Below are 19,896 nucleotides of genomic sequence, written 5' to 3' on the forward strand. Positions count from 1 at the left end.
CTCTCTGGCCTTTGAAAAATCCATTGTACTAAACCAGCAGCTTGGCATTGGGTTCATATTGACAATCAAACTCACAAGATCCATGGATTTTATCCATCACCATATATGCTTAGCTTTAAGAAGAGATACAGAGGCAACATCCATGGTGACAACATAGTGGAGGTCTTTTATCTTCAACACACAGCTTACTAATGTCCTGGGCACTCCACACTTCAAGGCATGTGGTCACAAAAAGCAAGAGTGCATGAGTACAGAACTTCTCAGTTCATGGAAGCCCCAACTTTGGAGGTCTCGTCACCTAAGAAGATTTTAATCAGGGATTAACTCTTCAGGTTTCCTTGAGGCAAGAGTAAAGAGTACAAATCAGTTGTTGACTTTTTCCTTCCAGCTACATTTTCCTGATATACCTGTAAAATAAGGGACTGATTTATATGAACTTTATTTTTAAAAGATACTTAATTCAAATTCTAGCATCATCATTTATTAGTTTTGTGAATTTGGATAAGTTATTTGAAGTTAAAATTGCTCAGTTTTGTCTGATTATCTAGGCCAGAATACTGGAGTGGGTAGCCTTTCCCTTCTCCAGGGGATCTTCCTGACCCAGGGATCAAACCCAAGTCTCCTGCATTGCAGGTGGATTCTTTACCAACTGAGCCACAAGGAAGCCTAAGAATACTGGGTGGGTAGCCTATGCTTTCTCCTGCAGATCTTCCCAACCCAGGAATTGAGCCAGGGTCTCCTGCATTGCAGGTGGATCCTTTACCAACTGAGCTATCAGAGAAGCCCCAAGTTATTTAGCCTCTCTGAATTTCCATTTCTTTGATGGAAAAACAGGTAGGAAAATACCTATCACTTAGTTTTGTTACATGGTTTAAATGGCCTAAGATATCTTTGACATGATTTAGAGAGCTAGACTATTTTAATATAGACCTTAAATTTTGTACTTGTCCTTTCTTTGCCACACTGGAAGGATTATTCTTGGCTTAATGTCTGCACATCTAATGAGCCACTAGAGTCTGTCATCAAAAAATTTAAAAGGGCAGTGGGTTTTTAAGGTAGGCTAGAGAAAGAGTTTTTGTGGAGAATGAGCAGATTTCCTTGAGACAAAAATGAGGTCAGAGGAAGTGATGAGTTAGGACAAATACAGGTTGTTAGACTCCACATGATTCTGAGAGTTGATGTTGGGAAAGTGGTCTGAGTAGGTGGGCATTCATGATTTGTGACTAATTGAGTAATCCCTGTCAACCTCTCAAGACAAGGCTTGCCCCTGTCTGGTAAACTATTGGGAGAGCCTGTATCCAGGGCCCCAGGAAATGGGAGATGGCTCTTGAATCCTTATACTTGAAAGGCTTGGTACATGATGGAGATAGAGTAGTACTTTATGCTTTGGTTTTTCTAGCCCCAAGAATTTGTGATAAATTTATGATCAGCCACTTCACTTCCCTTGACATTTGATGCAGTTTTCTACCACTGAATTTATTGTACAGAATTTCCCATTGATTCTTGTTTTGTCTAAAATGATTAAATTGGCTGTTTTATGTGTCAGCTCAGTAACTTATTTTTTTGAGTTTAAAAAGTGCTCAGTAGCTTATTGGAGATAAGGACTATCTCCCTCCATTAAAACATCTACCATCACAATTATTATAAAAGCAACACACATTATCTGTAGTAAATTGCAATATTTTCCACCAAAATTTTTCCTGAAGAAATCAGGAAAGGTTGACTCATCTTAAAGAAACTGTGGTTTTTAGTAAGAATTTTATAGCAGGATAGAGTCTAGTGTGTGTTTTCAGCTAATATTTATTAGTGGCCTGACTAGACAACCTGGTTTTTTAAATTCCTTTTTTGATTTTTTTTTCACATTTCAATCTGTTTTTCTTACTGAAAGATACGTAAAGTAAAAATGTGTATATGATTTAATTGACTATTTAAATTCATACAGTTTATTTACACAACATAAAGATTATTTTTCTCATTCACTTGCTTGTGTGGAATTATATATCCTTTGAATTTGAGTGTGTTTTTTCAGAACAGTTAATTTAATTCTGGAAAATCTTGTATATTATTGCAGAAATAAGGCTATATAACAAATATAAAAGCTTTATAAAAGCTTACAAGCTGTTAATAGTTTACAACAATAGACATTTATTTTTGTGCCTTATGAGTATATGGGTTGGGGAGGCTCCTGCTGGTCTTGGCTTTAGGTTATAGGGTGGGTTTGGTTCTGCTCGGCATAACTCATTCTGGGATGAGTAACTCCTAGGGGCATGTTTTTCTCATCACGATGGTACATATGCCAGAAGCCAGATGTGTTTAAAACCTCTTTTCACCTTACATTTGCTAATGTAAAGGCTGAAGCAAATCACATGGCCAAGTCACATTGGCTTACTCTTATGGGAGTTTCAGCAAAGTTATATTGCAAGGTGAGTATTAAGCATTATTCTCTAGCTAAGATGGAATGAAGAATTGGAAACAATAGTCCCCTCTGCTACCTTTTGGATAGAAGAGCTAATGATCCTTGAGGAGGTATCAGCTGAACCTAATCATTGTGAACTGAACTGGGTATTATCCACGGTGGACTGGGAAAGAACTTGATATCTTTTGTCCCAGAAATGTGGCAAATCCTAGTGCTTAGTCCCTGCATGTGTCTGTGCACATGCACACACACATGCACACACACGATAACATTTGCTGTTGTTCAGTCACTCAGTTGTGTCCAACTCTTTGCAATCCCATGGACTGCAGCACACAGGTTTCCCTGTCCTTCACTATTTCCCAGAGTTTGCTCAAACTCATATCCATTGAATTGATGATGCCATCCAACCATCTCAACCTCAGTCACCTGCTTTTCTTCCTGCCTTCAATTTTCCCCAGCATCAGGGTCTTTTCAAATGAGTTGGCTCTTCATAACAGATGGCCAAAGTATTGGAGCTTCAGCTTCAGCCTCAGTCCTTCCAATGAATATTCAGGATTGGTTTCCTTTAGGATGGACTGGTTTGATCTCCTTGCTGTCAAGTACTTAGACTAGCAAATGAATATTCTGGAATCATTTTTGCATGTCACTATATTATTTCTATAAAAACAAAAATCGATCAAGTAAATTCTTGGAGCTGTGGAGGTCAGGGATTATAGATGCTTTTATTATTCACCATTGGAACACTAGTCTCTGAAATCTTTTTCCCTGGCTCTATCCTGAGGATTGAATACTGAATCTAGCAATAAGTGAATTCACAGTAAAACTGAATAAAATATTTGGGTTTTTTGGATTAAAAATTTGCCAATATTTATAACAGTATTTCTGTAAATAGTCCTTTGGCTAAAGACTATTCCTGTTTTATGGAAAGTGTCTGGGGTTTTAAGGCAAGTTTATTTTAGATTTTGACATTCTCCTAAGAGAACACCCAAACTTGCATGATCTGCAGAGGATCTTAGATTTGAATCTTTCCCCTTGACATCCAGGCCTAAAGGAGGCTTATTTACTGCAGGGATGAGCAGGATTTGGGAACTCAGTAAAAGAGGTGGGTGTCTATAAATCCCAACCAAGCGTCAAGTTGAATGCAGTTCTAGAATATATGGGAATTTTGTTACTGTGTCACTATCATGCTCGTTCTGTCTTGGTCCTATTAGGCTAATGGTACAAGCGACCTTCCCAGGTGGCTCTAGTGGTAAAAATTCTCCCTGCCAATGCAGGAGACATGGGTTTGATCCCTGGGTCAGGAAGATCCCCTGGAGAAATGCATGGTAACTAACTCCAATATTCTTGCCTGGAAAATCACATGGACAGAGGAACCAGGAGGGCTATAGTTCATAGGGTGTCAAAGAGTCAACCATGACTGAAGCAACGCAACCTACCTTGGCTACCTGAGGTGCTGTCCACTTCCAGAAAGGCTTCAGAGAACCAGGGGTTGCAGTGGAGCAGGTGCTGGGTTAGTTGTCATTGCTATGTGCTTCTAGGCCTTGTATCTGAATGTGTTTCCTGTGACTCTGGGGCATTTAATGTCTTTGTTGTTCATATCTTAAACAGTCTCTATTAGAGAACTGAAAGAAAGTGAAAATGAAAGTTGCTCAGTTGTGTCTCTTCGGGACCCCGTGAACTGTAGCCTGCTTGGCACATCTGTCCACGGAATTCTCTAGGTAAGAATACTGGAGTGGGTTCCCATTTCCTTCTTCAGGGGATCTTCCAGATCCAGGGATTGAACCCAGGTCTCCTGCATTGCAGGCAGATTCTTTACCATCTGAGCCACCAGGGAAGCACACTTAGAGAACTGAGTTATTTTAAATAAAAAATCTGCTCCTAAAGTGAACTGAATTAACTGAGCTCATTTGCCAAATCCAGGCTCAACCCCCAGTGTTTTCTGATGAACTGGTAGATGAGCCAAAGCTTAGTTTTGAAGGCTGTAAGAGGCAGAGTTTTCTTAATTCCTCCCTGCTTATTGACAAGATGCATTTAAGGGTACTTGGAAGACATCAGACCAGTTAGGAGAAATTATAGGCAGGAAGACTTCAGCTTAATATAATTTTCTCCCTAACCATTGGAACTACTTACCAATTAGATTGAGAGCAATTGGTAACTCATTATGGTTGTCTATAATAAATGTATTATTAGACTATTTTTCATGCTGAACTTGAACTACATTATTTACTGAGATTTAATCTTAACTAATTTTAGATGAGAATTTTCTTGTGAGGAGAGAGGACCATATGACAAAACTCAGGGCAAAAGCCTCCAGAGAAACAACTTTTCATAGGCTCTGGCAAATGGCTGGGCCACCAGGGTTTGTTAAAGCTTCTCTTTTCAGGATAAATCTTCTCAAGATTCTGGGTATTTTTGTCCCTGGGTAACTGCCATGGTCGGAGAAGGCAATGGTACCCCACTCCAGTACTCTTGCCTGGAAAATCCCATGGGCGGAGGAACCTGGTAGGCTGCAGTCCATGGGGTCACTAAGAGTCGGACACAACTGAGCGACTTCACTTTCACTTTTCACTTTCATGCATTGGAGAAGGAAATGGCAACGCACTCCAGTGTTCTTGCTTGGAGAATCCCAGGGACAGGGGAGCCTGGTGGGCTGCCATCTATGGGGTCGCACAGAGTCAGACACGACTGAAGTGACTTAGCAGTAGCAGTAACTGCCATGGTTCTGTCTTCCTTCTAGGGAGTTTATTTCAGTATGTTGTGGTGGAGGGGATTGGCTGACAGGTTAGATCTGTGGTTTAGTTTTGACTCTGCCATTTAATAGAATGTGAGCAAGACATGTATCTTGTCTCTACAATTTAAAGGCTGGTTTTCTCAAAGTCATTTCTCACTCTAACAATCTGTGATCTATATGAAAAGAGTTGAACATCTATTAAGGGGAGCAAAAATAGTATAGTCTCTATTTTCCTTATTCCAATTTTTTTTTCTTGCTTTTCTACAGTGATAGCCTTCAAAAGAACAAAGGATTTTAAGACAGAAGATCTAGCTTTCTTTCTTAAGTGCAACTGTCATTTAAATGGTCTCCCTGATTCATCTTTTCCTTTCCAGTCTCTTCTCCTGTGGTTTTTAGAAAGAGTCTCCAACAGTGAAAATCTATTTTGACTCCCTGCTTAAAAGCTTTGATACTTTTCCTTGCCTTTAGGATTAAGCCCAAATTTCTTACCATAGTTTCAGTTCAGTTCAATTCAATTGTTCAGTCATGTCCAACTCTTTGTGACTCCATGAACTGCAGCATGCCAGGCCTCCCTGTCCATCACCAACTCCCTGAGCTTACCCAAACTCATGATGCCATCTAACCATTTCATCCTCTGTTGTCCCCTTCCTCCTCCTGCCTTCAATCTTTCCCAACATTAGGGTCTTTTCAAATGAGTCAGCTCTTCACATCAGGTGGCCAAAATTTTGGAGATTCAGCTTCAAAATTAGTCCTTGTAATGAACACCCAGGGCTGATTTCCTTTAGAATGGACTGGTTGGATCTCCTTGCAGTCCAAGGAACTCTCAAGAGTCTTCTCCAACACCACAGTTCAAAAGCATCAATTCTGTGCTCAGCTTTCTTTATAGTCCAACTCTTACATACATACATGACTACTGGAAAAACCATAGCCTTGACTAGATGGACCTTTGTTGACAAAGTAATGTCTCTGCTTTTTAGTATGCTATAAACCATAGTTTACAATATCACTAAAGAATCTCACCCTATTACTACTTCTGTTCACCCCCTTTTCCTACATTCTTTGCTAAAATATACAAAATCTATATCAACTCTTAGAATAAATTCTGCTTTTTCTCAACTCTGAAGCCACTTTCACAGCTCTCCTTTGACCTTAGGTATTTTAATTCTACCCCTTCGTCCGTCTAACTCCCACTTCTCAGGTAGATTTCAGCTTCAAGTCACTTTCTCTTTTGTGTGTTTTATTTTATTTATTTATTTATTATTATTATATTTTACTTTACAATATTGTATTGGTTTATATCATATAAGAAACGAATCACAAGTCACTCTTTTGAAAGCCTTACTTGGCTCCTAGGAATACTGTACCACATATTTCTCCATTGTAACACACCACCGCCTTTCCAGCTATCTTTCCTGGTGTGTTGTAAACTCTGTGAGGTAAGACCTATTTGGGCCTTGCATACTGTTGCATTTTCAAATACAGTGTAGTACCTGGCACGTTGAATGACCTGGGTTTGAATTCCAGTTCTGATATTTATTAGCTCCATAGCCATTATCCAACCTTTCTAAATATCATTCACCTTGTCTTTAAAAATAAGTCTTGAACTAAATAATCTTTAATGCTGTTTCTTCTCTAAAATTCTATATATATATAATGTTAATATCACTATGTAGCATTTACATATTTAATTTAAAAGCCCAAACTTGGTCTGCAAAAAGTATACTTTGTAACAGTAACTTCTAGCTTCAGCACCCATTCCATCTGATGAATAATAATGACATTGATAATATATATATATATAATATATATATAGTACTTTCCATAGGTACTTTTCTAAGCATGTGTGTGACTCATTTAATTCTCACAATAGTATAAGTAAATCACTATTTCACACCAATTTGTATATGAGGAAACAGAGACACAGAGAGATAATGTGACTTGCCTAATGTCACAAATCTTAGGCAAAGCTAGGATTTGAACCTATCAGACTTTGTTTCTGAATCTGAGCTCTTAACAACAGTATGTAACAGTGCATTTCTTAAGTATAATAGGAAGATTTCATTTAGTCACTTTTAGGTAAACTTAGTGGAATAACTTCATCAGTCACTTAAGTTTAAATAGTTAAAGTGGAAAGGGAAGGAATGTACAAATTCATCACCTTTGAGAAGAAAAAGTATCTTTTTATATCTTAATCGAAGTCCTATAGCAAGATGTAGTTACTTATGTGTAGTCTTTTTCCATTAGGCCATTATATATAATAGGTTTCCCAGGTGGCTCAGTGGTAAAGAATCTGCCTACCAATACAGGAGATGCAGGAGGAGAGGATTCAATCCTTGGGTCAAGAAGATCCCTTGGAGCAGGAAATGACAACCCTCCAGTATTCTTGCCTAGAGAATCCCATGGACAGAGGAGTCTGGCGGGAGCTGCAGAGTTGGACATGACTGAGCGATTGAGCATACATTATATATAGTCTCTCCTCTTCTGACCTCTGACAATACTGAATCCACCAGTGCTTTGTCTATTAGACCACTTTTGAACCTGAGGGTTACACTTGGAGCAACATTTTATATCTTTTAGGAGAGTCGCATAAAACTTTCAGACGCTCTCCTATTCCACTCTGGTGCCACAGAAATCTCAGGAGGTTTTCTCCTGCTCCCCAATTCCTAGATCCACCAGTCATGCTCCTATTGATACCTACTCCTGCCATACTGTGAGAGGTAGAGCATCTTCCTCATGAAACATGCAGCATCTCTGGGACTGACCAGGAAGCAGGTGCAAATCTACATTCAGATTCTCAGCATTAAAGAAAGCTCAGTGGTTTCACCTCATGATGACTTGATCTGAGATTGAGTTCTCTGGCACAGCTTCTCAAACTAAGCTCATTTCCTTTATAATCTGTCTTTTCTTTTTCATTAACTAATCTTTAATTTGGAGGAGATGGCTATGGAAACAGTTTGGGCTAATTAAATGTTCTCCAATATTTTTTTGGCTAGCACCAGTACTGTGATTTTAACTGAAGTCAAGAATACTATAATATCTTAAAAAATCAAGATTGAATCCCTCTACCTGCTTAGAATAATGCTATTCAATGGAATGCAGCCTGCCGTGCCTCTGTCCATGCAATTTTCCGGGCCAGAATACTGGAGTGGGTAGCTGTTCCCTTCTCTAGGGAATCTTCCCAATCCAGGGATTGAACCCAGGTCTCCTGCCTGGTAGGTAGATTCTTTACCATTTGAGACATCAGGAAAGCCCAGAATAATGCTTGTCTTGGTTTATTATATTTGTAACTGAGATTCAGAATTGGAAAAACATATTATTAAGTCAAATCTGGAAGATATAATCCATGGGTTCATATACTTTCAAAGTCAATCTTGGTATCTGGTGAAGATGCTTATTTTTCATAACATACAAAAGCCATTCTATCAGAATCAGTCAAAAAAGCATTTTCAAGCACTTGCTCAAAATAGGTTGCTAGGACAAGGGAAGGTTCGGTTATAGCCTCAGCCCTTCACCCTCTTCCTGTGCTTCTTAGATGTTAAAGCATGCACTAACAGTTTAGAATCAAAACACTGTGTAGGAGCACATTGCCAATTCCATGCAATATTTAAAGTAAGGTCTAAAATATATTTTATGCATGAAAGTAAATAGATTACACAAAATACAGTAGTTCATGTACAGAGAGGCCTGAGGCTGAAAAGAAGTAAATATCTAATCTCTGAAATGATATCATCTGATGCGTTTGGAAATGGCTCAGTCTATGAAAGATGGAATTGTGAAGACAAATGAGATATTCTGTTCCAGATCAGTATGCAGGACAGCAAGTGCATCAATCAGAGGCCTGATAATTTAGTGCTGTAGAGAGAAAAAAAATCATGCATTGGAGATAAGCAATGCAAATGAAAAATAAAACCATGCTTATTTGCCAAATATGCTGATCTTCAGACAGGAGAATTGAAGCCCAAGGCTTTGTAAAGGCAGTAAAACTATATAAAGATAAACTAGTAAAGTAAAGAAAAAAATGTATATATATATATAGTGTATCTGTGTGTGTCTGTGTGTGCACAAAAGGCCAAACACTTTTCAAGCCAAAAAGAATACCAAACAGTAATAACTTTGTTTTTGAAACATTAAGGCCAAGTCATTTGCATTCATCCATTGTGAAATGAAAGTAGAATTTGTCAACCATTCTTGAATAGGACATAAATTTTTATGTCACCTACATGGCAGTGATATACAATGCCATGTCAAATAATAACATCTGGTGGTGAGCAGATGTAAATAGAAGGATATTTATAGAAGAGCAAAACCTTATGGACTTCTAGGTATAAAATCTAGAAAATGGAATATAAGCTATAAGCACTACTGCTATATGACTAATATTCTATTCAGTATATTGTAAAATATAGTTTGGAGTAGTAGCTTGCAACCAGTCAAGAATATTGAACTGTTTATTAAGAAGAAAAATAACTTTTTTTTTTTCTGAAGAGATCAGAAGAGAGAAACAAGCTGTACACAAGCTTATTTTAACATGTATACCTGTGGTGGATTCATTTTGATATTTGGCAAAACTAATACAATTATGTAAAGTTTAAAAATAAAATAAAATTAAACAAACAAACAAACAAAAAAAAACCCACACCAACTAGTGAAAGCATCTGAGTAACAATATGTTTCATTCTTGATAAATATTTTAGAAATAAATACTAAGATTACACAACTGCCAAAACACTTGAGAGGATATTATTTATATTCTTGTAGAAAAAACCTGTGATTCTCAAATATCAACGTATACTGTGTGTTTCACTGAAGTACAGTTTTCTGAAATATTACCTCATTGTGACAGAGGAAAATAAAGTGTCTATATCCTAGAATAAGCAATTACCACTCACCTGGTTCACCTGGTGTAAACAACAGATAGACCATACTGTTATTTTGTCTTCCCCAGCCAGAGGTCACCTGCTCGCAAGGGGAAACTGACTTGAACAGAATGAAAGATACAAAGAATGTTAATGTCTTCTCTTATCACCCTCACATTTATTTTGCTTTCTGCATGGGTATTGAATGTGGACAAATTGTCTTAATGGTAAGAACAGCAACCCACTCTGTTTTTTAGGTCACATACATTGTTGGATTCTCACAGCCTCATTGTCATTGAGGTGAGCTGCTTCTTGCTACTGATTTGGCTTCTTTTCCCATTAGTTACTCTGACTGGAGGCTAGTCCAAATGTATCACTTCCCTTGTATGGTTGGAGTTTGAAAACTCTGGTCTAAAGTCATGCATATGAAGCCTAGTAATGTCATGTAGTAGTTACCTAGCACTCAGCTGTATTTAGCAGCAGTAGTAGCAGCAGCTGTATTTTATTCAAGTTGAAATTATATTTATGTTGACATTATTAGATATTTCTGTGTGATCCAAATGTTCTATTAAATGTGTTAAAATATAAGTTATTGCTGCTGCTTTGAAAGCTTTCAAATGACCTTGAGTTTTAGTTAGCTTTTTATTATTTCCACATTATGTTTTTTGGACTGCAGTGATGTTCTTGCCAGACTAGAACCTGTGGGCTTCAGTGCTCTGTTTTCTGAAAGTTGGTTGTCTATTTGTTTCCTTCTTGATGGAGTATATGGCTTCCATGAGATATTCAAAAAGGTCTGTGACTCTCATCCTTTGACCTTCAACTAAAGAAAATACTATGGTTTTATAACAGTATGCCCATCCCAAGTTTAGAAAAAATAAATTTTTTTTTTTTTTTGTAGAACAATGTTTTGGAATTTTGGCCTTCATGTATGATAATTTTTTTGGCTCAAAAGGTGCACTTAATAGTTCAAGACATATTTTAAGTATATAAAATATCTCAGAGAAGCCACAAATTCAACATGTCTGAATTCATTCTGTTTACCCTCCTATATTAGTCAGAATTCTCTACAGAAACAGACCAACAGAATATCTCTATCTCTATCATATATATCTATTTGTCTATCGATCTCTGTCTCTCTCCATCAATCTCTATCTGTAGATACCTATCATTGTTCAGTGGCTCAGTCTGTCTGACTCTTTGCAATCCCATGGATTGTAGCAAGCCAGGCTACCCTGTCCATCACCAACTCCTGGAGTTTATTCAAACTCATGTCCATTGAGTCGATGATGCCATCTAACCATCTCATCCTCTGTCATCCCCTTCTTCTCCTGCCTTCAATCTTTTCTAGCATCTGGGTCTTTTCTAATGAGTCAGCTCTTTGCATCAGGTGGCCAAAGTATTGACACATCAGTTTCAGCCTCATTCCTTCTGAAGAATATTCAGGGTTGATTTCCATTAGGATTGACTGGTTTGAATTTCTTGCTGTCCAGGGCACTCTCAAGAGTCTTCTCCAATGCTACAGTTCAAAAGCATCAAGTCTTCAGTGCTCGACCTTCTTTATGGTCCAACTCTCACATTCATGACTACTGGAAAAATATAGTTTTGACTATGCAGATTATTGTTGGTAAAGTGATATCTCTGCTTTTTAATACACTGTCTAGGTTTGCCATAGCTTTTCTTCCCAGGAGCAAGTGTCTTTTAGTTTTGTGGCTGCAGACACCATCCACAGTGATTTTGGAGCCCAAGAAAATAAAATCTGTCACTGTTTCCATTTTCTCTCCTGAAGTGTTGGGACCAGATGCCATGATCTTAGTTTTTTGAATGTTGAGTTTTAAGCCAGCTTTTCACTCTCCTGTTTCACCTTCATCAAGAGGTGCTTCAGTTGCTCTTTGCTTTCTGCCATTAGGGTGGTATCATTTGCATATCTGAGGTTATTGATATTTCTCCCAGAAATCTTGGTTCTAGCTTGCACTTCATCTTGTCCAGCATTTTGCATGATGTACTCTGCATATAAGTTAAATAAGCAGGGTGACAATATACAGCCTTGACATACTCCTTTCCCAATTTGGAACCAGTCTGTTGTTCCATGTCTAGTTCTAACTGTTGCTTCTTGATCTGTATATAGGTTTCTCAGGAGGCAGGTAAGGTGTTCTGATACTTCCATCTCTTTAAGAATATTCCACAGTTTGTTGTTATCCACAAAGTCAAAGGCTTTCAGGTAGTCAATGAAGCTGAAAGGGATATTTTTCTGGAATTCTCTTGCATTTTCTATGATCCAAAGTTTGTTGGTAATATGATCTCTGGTTCCTCTGCCTTTTTAAAATCCAGCTGGCATATCTGGAAGTTCTCTGTTCATGTACTAATTTGAAGTCTAATTTGAAAGATTTTGAGCGTGAGCTTACTAGCATGTGAGATGAATGCAACTGTGCAGTAGTTTGAACATTCTTTGGAATTGCCCTTCTTTGGGATTGGAATGAAAATTGACCTTTTCCAGTCCTGTGGCCCCTGCTGAGTTCTCCAAATTTGCTGGGATATTGAGTGCAGCACAGCATCATCTTTTAGGATTTGTAATAGCTCAGCTGCAATTCCTTACCTTCACTAGCTTTGTTTGTAGTAACACTTCTTAAGACCCACTTGACTTTATATATATATATGTGAAATTGGTTCATGCAGCTGTGGAGGCTGGCAAGATCAACCCTGTTGGAGCTGGCACCCAGTTCAAGTCTGAAGGCCAGCAGACTGCTGTAGAACCAAGAAGAGCTGTTGTCCCAGCTCAAAGTCTGAAAAGCAGGAGAATTCTCTCTTTGGGGGTAAGCTTTTCTATTGTTCTTGATTACAAAAGGCCTACCTATGTTAGCCTGCTTTTCAGTCTATCAATTTGAATGTTAATTGCCTCCCAAAATATCTTCACAGAAATACACAGAATAATGTTTGACCAAATACCTGTGGCTTAGTTAAACTGACACATAAAATTAACCATCACACGTATAAATCCAATTTTCAAGGGTCAATCCCAATTTTGTAAGGATTAAAGCTTGTTAACATTTGGGGTAACTGAAGAAGTCTGTGGTATTTCCTCTTTTATGTGTCTTTATATGAAGATGAAACAGTTATTTCTCTAGGATGATTTCATCGTGGATTTACTTTCTGGTCAGAAAACTGGCTATTATGGACCCATAAGATTTTTTTCCCAGGCCTATAGAGAAGCATAGAAATAATTTTGATTTCTTCTAAAGGCATATTTTTTGAAGCAATTGGAAGCCGAGAATCAAAAACTGATTCAATATAATCCATTCTGAATTGCCATTGAAGTGAAGAAAGAACTAAAAAAATAGTATTAAAGCATTTTGGGATTGCTTGCAAGGACTGTAGCATTCTAAATCTCTTATGGGTTTATTTAAGAAAGGCAGTATGATTTCTCACACAGAAGTGAAAACTTTAGAGAGATCAGAGAATTTGAGTTTTACCTGAAATAGTCTTGGACATAAATGTTCTCTTTCTTTCAGTACATTTGAACTGACTGAGAGGTAAATACATTTTAATACTTTTCAAATCCTCTCTGAGTTTCAGCTCCCTTCAGAAAGCTTCAGGGAACAAGGGAATACTCCATATTGTCATTGTTACTTGGGCAGAAATCAAGGGTGAATAATTTGTTTTAAATATGACCTAGAGAGAAAAAAAGGCATCTACTGGTATAGGTACAGCAATGCTATCAGGAATCCAGTGCCATTATTTGGGAATATTGTGAGGAAGAAAAATAGTACTCAGGATCCTAGTTCCTGTCAGGTCTATAGTGAGACTAATCTAAGCAGAGGTGCAATGTTGCTGAAGACAGTCAATGGTGAATGAATACAGGGGCAGGTCCTGGAAACCATTCTGAGAATAGTAGACATTCAAGGGAAAAAGCTTTTTTGGGAAATTTTCAGATCCAAAGTTGGGTTTGTAGGTTGGGAATACAAGTATCAACACGAGGGGGAAAAAAGTTAGCCTCACATAATTTCTGAGTCTTCTACCTCCTTTTGGCTTTAACCTATACAGTTCTTTCTTCTTATATTTCCCTTGCTTTGGGCACTTAAAAATATACTGTACAGTGTCAGTTATAAGAATGCCATATAATTCAATTTGATTTTGAAGCTTGCTCTCTATGTAACATTATTTCCTGCTGAAGTCTGCACTCTTGAATGAGAAAATGGATGCAACATCCCCAAATATAAGTATTTGAAAAAATAACTTCTGGTTCAAAATTGCAGAATAGAAGGACATGCACTCATCTCCTCCTGCGAGAGTACCAAAAACACAACTAGCTGTTTAACAACCATCAACAGGAGAATGCTGGAACCAACAAAAGATACTCCCATATCCAAAGACAAAGAAGATGCCATTGTGAGATGGTAGGAGGGGAAAAATCATGATAAAATTAAATCCCATTCCTTTCAGGTGGGTGACCCACAAACTGGAGAAAAATAATACCAAAGAACTTCTCCCACTATTGTGAAGGTTCTGAACCCCACATCAGGCTTCCCAGCCTGAGGATCTGACAAAGGGACTGGGAATCATCAGGGATCTGACATTGAAGGCCAGCAGGATTTTCTTATAAGACTTCCACAAGGTGGGGGAAACAGAGATTCCAGTCTTGGAGGGCACAAACAAAATCTTGTGTGTACCAAGATGCAAAGGAAAGGAGCGATGACCCCACAGAAGATGGCCAAAACTACCTGCTAGTGTTGGGAGGTCTCCTGTGAAGGCGTGGGTTAGCAGGGTCTCACCACAGGGACGGGGGCACTGGCAGCTGCAGTCCTGGTAGGCCCCCTTTGGTGTCAACCACCTTGGAGGTCACCATTAACCATACCACAGAGCCTGTAGACCTGAGGGCTGGGTTGCCTTAGGCAAAACAAAAACAAAACCAAAAAACAACAACAAAAACAAACAAACAAACAAAAAACTACCAGGTAGAGAGTGCAACCCCAACCATCAGCAGAAAATTGGATTATAGCTTTACTGAGCAAGGCCCTGCCCACCAGAGCAAGACCCAGTTTTTCCTATCACCAGTCCTTCCCATCAGGAAGCTTACACAAGCATCTTAGCCTCCTCCATCAGGGGGCAGACAGAAGAACCAAGCAGAAGCACAGCCCCACAGAGACTAAAACAAAAGCCACATTACAGAAAGTTCAGTTCAGTTCAGTTCAGTTGCTCAGTAGTGTCCGACTCCTTGCAACCCCATGAACTGCAGCACGCCAGGCTTCCCTGTCCATCATCAACTCCCGGAGCTTTCCTCAAATCATGTCCATTGAGTTGGTGATGCTATCTGACCATCTCATCCTCTGTTGTCCCCTTCTCTTCTTTCCTTCAATCTTTCCCAGCATCAGAGTCTTTTCCAGTGAGTCAGTTCTTTTCATCAGGTGGCCAAAGTATTGGAGTTTCAGCTTCAGCATCAGTCCTTCCAATTAATATTCAGGACTGATTTCCTTTAGGATTGGCTGGTTTGATCTTCTTGTAGTCCAAGGGAGTCAAGAGTCTCCACCACCACCACACAGTTCAAAAGCATAAATTCTTCAGTGCTCAGCTTTCTTTATAGTCCAACTCTCACATCCATACATGACTACTGGAAAAACCATAGCTTTGACTAGATGGAGCTTTGTAGGCAAAGTAATGTCTCTGCTTTTTAATATGCTGTCTAAGTTGGTCATAGCTTTTTTGCAGAAAGTCAATTAACATGAAAGTTAATCAGCATGAAAAAGCAGAAAATTATATCCCAGATGAAGGGACATGATAAACCCCAGAAAAACAACCAAATGAAGTAAAGATAGGCACCCACCCAGAAAAATAATTCAGAATAATGATAGTGAGGGTAATTCAGGATCTCATGAAAAGAATGGAGGCAAAGATTGAGAAGATGCAAGAACTGTTTACTAATAACCTAGAGGAACTAAAGAACAAACAAACAGAAAAGAATAATACATTAGAAGGAAACCATAGCAGAATAATTGAGGCAGAAGAATGGATAAATGACCTGGAGGACAGAATGTTGGAAATCACTGCCACAGAACAGAATATAGAAAAAAATAAATAAAAAGAAATGAAGAAAGCCTAAGAGACTTCTGGGACAACATTAAATGCACCAACATTTACCTTATAAGGGTCCCAGAAGGAGAAGAGAGAGAAAAAAGACCTCAGAAAATATTTGAAGAGATAATAGCTGAAAAATTCCATAATATGGGAAAGGAAATAGTCAACCAAGTCCAGGAAGCACAGAGAATCCTAGGCAGGAAAAACCCAAGGAAGAACACCCCAAGACACATAATAATCAAACTAATAAAAATTAAAGACAGAGATAAAATATTAAAAGCAAAAGGGGAAAAAAGATAACATACAAGGAAACACCTATCAGCTTATTTCTCAACAGAAACTCTAAAACTCTACAACTCTGAGAACTCCCTTCTCAGAAGATAATGGCATGATATATTTAAATTGATGACATTGCAACAAAAAGAATAAAATACTTAGGAATAAATCTACCTAAATAAACAAAAGACCTATATATATAGAAAACTATAAAACACTGATGAAAGAAATAAAAGATGACACAAATAGATGGAGAAGTATACCATGTTCATGGATCAGAAGAATCAATATAGTGAGAATGCATATACTACCCAAAGCAATCTATAGATTCAATGCAATCCCTATCAAACTACCAACAGTATTTTTCAGAGAAGTAGAACAAATAATTTCACAATTTGTATGGAAATACCAAAAAACCTCGAATAGCTAAGGCAATCTTAAGAAAGAAGAATGGAACTGGAGGAATCAACCTGCCTGACTTCAGGCTATAGTACAAAGCTACAGTCATCAAAACAGTATGGTACTCGCACAAAGACAGAAATATAGATCAATGGAACAAACTAGAAAGCCCAGAGATAAATCCACGGACCAATGGACACCTTATCTTTGACAAAGGAGGCAAGAATATACAACGGAGAAAAGACAATCTCTTTACCAAGTGGTGCTGGGAAAACTGGTCAACCACTTGTAAAAGAATGAAACTAGAACACTTTCTAACACCATACACAAAAATAAACTCAAAATGGATTAAAGACCTCGATATAAGACCAGAAAACATAAAACTCCTGGAGGAAAACATAGGCAAACACTCTCCGACATAAATCACAGCAGAATCCTCTATGACCCACCTCCCAGAGTAATGGAAATAAAAGCAAAAATAAACGAGTCGGACCTAATTAAACTTTTGCACAATGAAGGAAACTATAAGCAAAGTGAAAAGACAGCCTTCAGAATGGGAGAAAATAATAGCAAACGAAGCAACTGACAAAAAATTAATCTCAAAAATATACAAGCAGCTCCAGCAGCTCAATTCCAGAAAAATAAATGACCCAATCAAAAAATGGGCCAAAGAACTAAACAGACATTTCTCAAAGGAGACATACAGATAGCTAACAAACACATGAAAAGATTCTCAACATCACTCATTATCAGAGAAATGCAAATCAAAACCACAGTGAGGTACCATCTCCCTCTGGTCAGAATGGGTGCTATCCAAATGTCTACAAGCAATAAATGCTGGAGAGGGTGTGGAGAAAAGGGAACCCTCTTACACTGTTGGTGGGAATGCAAACTAGTACAGCCACTGTGGAGAACAGTGTGGAGATTCCTTAAAAAGCTGGAAATAGAACTTCCATATGACCCAGCAATTCCACTGCTGGGCATACACACCAAAGAAACCAGAATTGAAAGAGACACGTGTTCTCTTTTGTCTCTTTCATGTGAGAGTAAAGTATTCGTTCTATTATACAGAGCAAAATAAGTCTACCTAGAATACTCTACCCAGCAACTCTCCTTCAGATTTGATAGAGAAATCAAAAGATTTCCAGACAGGCAAAAGTTAAGAGAATTCAACACAACCAAACTCTGCAACAAATTCTAAATGTACTTCTCTAGGCAGGAAACAAGAGAAGGAAAAGCCCTACCTACAGAAAATAAACCCCAAACAACTAAGAAAATGGTTATAGGATCATACATATTGATAATAACTTTAAATGTAGATGAATTAAAAACAAAAAGATAGCCTGACTGAGCAGATGAAAATATGTGCATGTATGCACTTCCACTTACTACATCACTCTGTTTGACCCCCACCAAATTGTATGTAATTATTTTATACTATTAGATTATTGCAGTTGTAATTGTAATTATCTTTTATTTTTTGTCTGAATATTGATTGTGAAAACTGATAAACATTTTTTATAATTATAATTATCTTTTTTTTTGTCTGAATATTTATTGTGAAAATTGATAAACATCTTTGTTTTTGTAATTGTAATTATCTTTTATTTTTTGTCTGAATATTGACAATTGTAATTATCTTTTATTTTTTGTCTGAATATTGATTGTGAAAACTGATACATATCTTTTACTATTGTGATGATGTAACTATTACCTGATACCATTGTATCATGATTGGTCAACAGAAAAAGATAATAGAATTCTATATCATCAAAACTACTATTTAATAGAAACACCTATAATGACTTTTTAAAATCTGGAAGCATATCAAAATTATCTTGGAAATTTTTGAAAAATAAAAATGCCTGGATATTGCTGTTTTCCCACCAAATCTCCAGATTTGTTTCTAATGAGCAGCCATGTTTATAAACAGCTGGACTATATGAGGATTTTTTAAATTAATTTATTTATTTTAATTGGAGGCTGATTACTTTACAATATTGTAGTCGTTTTTGCCATACATTGACATGAATCAGCCATGGGTATACATATGTACATGTACATGTACATCCTGAAACCCCTCCCACCTCCCTCTCCCTCCCATCCCTCAGGGTCATCACAGTGCACCAGCTCTGAGCACCCTGTCTCATGCATCGAACCTGGACTAGTGATCTATTTCACATATGATAATATACATGTTTCAATGCTATTCTCTCAAATCACCCCACCCTCGCGTTCTCCCACAGAATCCAACAGTCTGTTTACATCTGTGTCTCTTTTGCTGTCTTGCATATAGGGTCATCATTTCCATCTTTCTAAATTCAATATATATGCGTTAGTATACTGTATTGGTGTTTTTCTTTCTGACTTATTTCACTCTTTATAATAGGCTCCAGTTTCATCCACCTCATTATAACTGAATCAAATGCATTCTTTTTAATGGCTGAATAATATTCCATTGTGTATATGTATCACAGCTTTCTTATCCATTTGTCTGCCAATGGATATCCAGGTTACTTCCATGTCCTGACTATTGTAAACAGTGCTGCGATGAACATTGGGGTACATGTATCTCTTTCAATTCTGGTTTCCTTGGTGTGTATGCCCAGCAGTGGGATTGCTGGGTCATACAACAGTTCTATTTCCAGTTTTTTAAGGAATCTCCACTCTGTTCTCCATAGTGCCTGTACTAGTTTGCATTCCCACCAACAGTGTAAGAAGGTTCCCTTTTCTCTGCACCCTCTCCAGTGTTTACTGTTTGTAGACTTTTTGATAGCAGCCATTCTGACTTCAGCAACACATATATTAAAATTGGAACGATACAGAGAAGATTAGCATGGCCCCTGTGCAAGGATGACAAGCAAATTCATGAAGCATTCCATATTTTTAAAATGAGCCAAAGAACTAAATAGAGATTTCTCCAAAGAAGACATACTTATGCTAACAAACACATGAAAAGATGCTGTATGAGGATATTTTACTTTTATCTAGCTTGTTTTACTTTTTCTATTTCATATTCAGTGCTCCCATTTCACTTAGTTTATGTTTTCCAGTTTCTCCATTTTCTGATGTTCTTTCTCAAGCCTTTATCAAGTAGAAAAGCTTAGATACACATATGTAAATAATATGTATAATATATATATTTTAGAAAG

General features: G+C 37.6%; 1 non-coding gene across 1 annotated transcript; it reads left to right on the forward strand.

Annotated features, from left to right (window-relative positions):
• Window positions 1–19,528: 19,528 nt before the first annotated feature.
• On the forward strand, window positions 19,529–19,632 carry LOC112578576. The gene has a single exon (XR_003102924.1). It is a non-coding gene; the product is annotated as a U6 spliceosomal RNA (small nuclear RNA).
• The last annotated feature ends 264 nt before the right edge of the window (window positions 19,633–19,896 follow it).

The sequence above is a fragment of the Bubalus bubalis genome, chromosome 13, assembly GCF_019923935.1.
Source record: "Bubalus bubalis isolate 160015118507 breed Murrah chromosome 13, NDDB_SH_1, whole genome shotgun sequence".
Classification (NCBI taxonomy): Eukaryota; Metazoa; Chordata; class Mammalia; order Artiodactyla; family Bovidae; genus Bubalus; species Bubalus bubalis.